Raw genomic sequence first — 5,000 nt, 5'->3', positions numbered from 1 at the left:
TTGTCTTCAGCAGGGCTCAGAGGAACCTGAGTGGGGCGGGGACCGTAATGTCCTATCCCGTGGCCTTGACGTGGCCCTGGGGCTCAGTACCCCCACAAGATGGGGTGAAGCTAACACGGGAAGGGCCGTCCATGCATGACGTTAAAAGGCTAGCCCTTAACTGGGTGCAACCCACACTGGTCCGCACTGGCCCACCGTGAATTATCAAAAGCGGTGGGTGAGACATGGTCGGTCATGATCCCCCAGTACGTGTGGAGACCCTCCGGGGAACGTAACTCGGGTTTGAGTGCCGCACCGTCTCGTTGATGTAAAACTCCACATATAAGACCCGGACTGACTCCTTTAACACCTTCCGGGCTGCGTCGATAGGTGTGGGTTGTCGTGTGTCAAGGTAGGACGTAAAACTCCCGTCCTGGCAGGACGTTAAATGCCCCCAACCCAAGCGAAAGCAAAGGGTGCATGGCGCAGGGGAAGCTGCGTTACGGGAGACACAACAACTGTCTCCCCTGAGTTGAGCGCGGTGGATGGGCGAGGGTATGAGGGTAAGTCTCACGACGATCCCGGAACCCTGCGGTCCTTCTGCCGCAGTTCCTCACGTCCTGGACGACGTTAAAAGTCCCCCAACCCAAGGCGAAAGCAAAGGGTGCATGGCGCAGGGGGTGCTGCGTTAAAGGGGACACAACACCTGTTCCCAAAACACAGTGCGTCGAACATCTTGCGCACTGATTCCGACGGTCTTGTTCGCCGGGGTGGGACTCCGGCCTGAGCCGTCAAGTGTCCTTCGCCGTGTCTCTGGATTTCCGAGACATGATCTGCCAAGCCGGGGTGTGGTGACATGTCCCCGGCTAGGTTAGCTGGGTCCAGACCCCTGAAAGTCTGGGTGACCGACCCGGCACCTGAGTAGGGCCGGGTCCTTGGCCTTGAGTGGGAGCTCGGCCTAGTAAGGGGCGAAGGACGGAAGGTGAATCCGCCTTCCCGGAGTGCGGGGGGCACTTGCCGGGGAGGGAGGGATGAAAACTGCGATGGCAAGGCCGTCGAAGAGGACGAGTGTGTTGGAAACGGCACGCTCAACCTAGCAGCTCTCTTGTGCCCTTGGTCCAGGGGCGGGACCGGTGGGTGAGCTGCCATTAGCCCCCCCCCATGCCAGAGGTGCCGGTCGGGGGTAACAGACGGGCCCCAATTTTTTCACTCTTCTTGGCAATATGGCAGAACAAATGGAGAGTGAATCGGCGCTTTCGGAGCATGATGCTCCAATTGAGGAGAGAAGTTTAAATCAGACAGTTATGGAGAGGCACGCCTCCTTCCTCCGATTATTAGATCGGAGTGTGCGGCATGGGAAAATAAATGCCGATCAGATTAGGGCTTTGAAAGAGGATATAGCAAATTGGGCTCTTGCCCATGCTAAATTAGAAGGACAGTATGCGGAAGTGAAAGCTGAGAATGAGCGGCTCCGCAACGAATTACAGAAACCGCAAAGGTCGTATGCTGCAGTAGCAGCAGCGGCTCAACCTAAAAAGACAGTTCAAGAGACTATAAGGCAGAACATCGAGAAAACTGTACCAACCATTTTTGTCAAACCGAAAAAAGGCGAAGACGTTAAGAAGGCTAAAGAGCAGTTTGAGAAAAGCATAAATCCAAGAACAGATAAGATCAGAATTAATCAAGTCAGAACGACCAAAAACATTTTAATAGTTGAATTAGCCTCAACTGAGGACTGTGACAAATTATTAGCAAACAAAAAATTAAATGACTCCTTTGTTTGCGAGAAACCAAAGAAACGAAGACCACTAATGATGATGTACGACGTCCCGACGTATATGTCGCAGGACGACGTCATCAATTGTGCATATGAACAAAATTTTGAGGAAATGATGACAAAAGAAGAGTTTATTGAGAAATTTAAGTTACGATTCAAAACAGGGCCACGGGATCGACCCACGGTGCATCATGCCGTAGAGGTGGCACCTGATCTCAGAAAACTGATAGTCAAAACAAACAAATTATATATAGGATACACAGCGATATCAGTTAAAGACTATACAGCACTGGCAAAATGTACAAAATGCCAGGATTATGGCCATGTGGCCAAATACTGTAATTTTCAGAATTCAGTTTGTGGAAAATGCGGGGAAGATGGCCATGATAAAAAATCTTGTGACAAACGAGAAATATGCATCCCATGTAGGTACAGAAAGAGGATCTGTCACTCCCCAGGACGGGAGTGTATGACCTACAAGTTGTTACTCCAAAGATTGATTCAAAGGACTGACTATGGCGACTAGCCGAAAAGTCCAGAAACGTAAGTCACCCAGCAAAGTAGCACGGGATGCAGAAAGATGGAGAAGGTGGAGGTCACAATCATCTTTGGATGAAGATGACGTAAGTAACGATTCTTACTTTGTTCCAGTTCCTGCCGTGCAGCCGGAGATGGTAGACTTCTCCTGTCAGGTCGGGTCCTTTCTGGCCGACAGGAGGGGGGTCTCGGTCGCGGCGGCGGGGTCGGGCGGGGCGGCGGACTTCTCCTGCCAGTTCGGGGGCTTCCTGGCCTCAAGGGGGAGGATATCGGCGTCTGGCACCGGCTCGGCTGCTGGACACACTGCAGAGAAGACATATAAATCACTAACAAATTTGTGTTTAGACAAAACTGTAACTGGTGATGGCACAGAAAATTTGTCAAAGGACTCTGTAGAACAAGTAGAACTGGAAACCTTGAAAGTAGAAGTAACTGGTGGTGGCAAGGTGAAAGAGAAAATGGACCCAATAGATGTAGACACCTCTGTGAGAAAAAGGACTTATAATAATTGTCCCCCTGGGAATACATATGGTATATGTGAGGAGTCATTAAGACTGTCACGATTAGAAGATCCAGTGATCTTGACGGTGGCTCTTAGGCAGCTGGTGAGGACCGGGTATCCCAGAGGAAGAAAGATAACATTCCCTGCTCTGGAGGATGCTGATTGCATCCAGCTCGCCGCAGTAAATATACCTCTTGATTTCAAAGAATTAGAGGAACTTGTATCGAAAGTTTTTGTTCGAAGGGGCAGGGTTTTTGACTTAAAGAAGATATATAATGATATGGTAATGATGTACGGCAGGATCGCTTTTGATCCTGCCCAAACTTGGCCAAATAGCCATTTCTATACAAGGTATCCTGATGCACTTTAGAGTGTTTCAGGTAAATGCAATGAGAAGTCAGTTAGTCTTACACGAATTAAGAAGACTAACAGAGGAATATAAAGTAGACATCGTATTAATACAAGAACCATACTCCGTCTCAGGAAGGGTCCCTGGCTTTCCCGTTAACGCACAGGTGATCGCCTCAGGCCAGCAACCAATGACCTCAATTATAATATTAAATAATTTAATTAAAACAACTGTAATTACTCAATTATGTACTACACATCTCACGGTTGTAGAAGTAAATTTAAAAGGACACAGTTTGTATCTAATGAATCTGTATTGTCAGTATAGACATGATATTGACACTTACCTGAGACAATTGCGGACAGCAATAAGAACCTTACAAGACAAGCCTATAATAATATCAATGGATGCAAATGCGAAATCGCCGCTCTGGCACAGCCCGGTACAAGACCACAGAGGAATCGAACTAGAAGATTTAATCATGGAACACAATTTGAATGTTGCGAATCTCCCCGGCAACCCTCCAACTTATAGGAGCCGAGCCGGGGCAGCATCTTTTATTGACATCACTTTAACCTCAATGGACATTGCAAATAAAATTTTGAACTGGAAAATATACGACGGCATAACTACGAGTGATCATAATGTCATTGAATTTGAAATATCTGTGGAGGAGGACCGGGTGCCAGCAGAGTGGACAATGCGTTATGACTACGGGAGAGCCAACTGGGGCCTTCTGGAGGCGGAGTTCGATCCTCCAGAGCTCGGAATTGAATTTAACGTGGAAGAGGCAGTAGAGGCCCTAACTACCTCTATAAAGACGGCTATCGCCGTAGCGATACCAGTGAAAAGACGTCTCATTCGGAAAGCGACTGCGCCATGGACTCCGGAGCTGTCGCGGCTCAGGCAGTCTATGCGTAGAGCACGCAGGAACTATCAAAGGGCTTTTGCCCAAGCAGAAAGACAATTCCATCTTACCATATACAGAAGACAGAAGAGGGTCTTTAAGGACACCCTAAATCAACATAGACAGCAGAGTTGGGAGGACTTCGTAAAGGAACATCTAACCCTGGACCCTTGGGGCATGCCCTACAAAATCGTGAGGGAGAAAATACACTCCCCAATGCAGCTCTCCACAATCAAAAAGGAGGATACTGACGACATGACAATTGACTGGAGACAAACTGCTGAGGAGTTACTTCGAGTGCTCCTACCGGACGACCGACCTGATTTGGACACTGAGCTGCAGAGGGAGATACGTCAGCAAGACCAAATAGAATACAATAATAATCTACAAGTCTACCCCTTCTCGCAAGAGGAGGTGGTACAAGTAATAAAATCCTTCGCGAGGCGGAAAGCCCCAGGGCCAGATGGTATACCGGCAGAAGTACTGCAGTGCATAGCACAAAAGTTGGCACCAAGTCTTGCCAAAATTTACAACAGATGTTTGGAATTGCGGAGCTTCCCAACATGCTGGAAAATAGCAGAAGTAGTCATAATCAAGAAGGGCCAAGATAAGGACCCTACATTAGCAAAGTCCTATAGGCCCATCTGTTTACTTGATGTTTTGGGAAAGACCTTTGAAAAGCTTCTGATGTCTAGACTGTCTAGCCACAGGCTTCTTCGTGGTATGAGTGAATTGCAATACGGTTTCAGAAAGGGCAAGTCTACATCTGATGCCATAAATAAAGTTGCAAGTATTGTGCACTTGTCCACGAAGAAATATGTCCTGGGCATCATGGTGGATATTTCCGGCGCCTTCGACAACCTGTGGTGGCCGGCGCTCTTTTCCCAGTTACGGGAGATGGAGTGTCCAGGGGCACTATACGGTTGCCTGAGGGACTACTGTCGGAAAA

This window comes from Schistocerca americana, unplaced genomic scaffold (assembly GCF_021461395.2).
Source record: "Schistocerca americana isolate TAMUIC-IGC-003095 unplaced genomic scaffold, iqSchAmer2.1 HiC_scaffold_272, whole genome shotgun sequence".
Lineage (NCBI taxonomy): Eukaryota > Metazoa > Arthropoda > Insecta > Orthoptera > Acrididae > Schistocerca > Schistocerca americana.
This window is presented reverse-complemented; position numbering follows the sequence as displayed.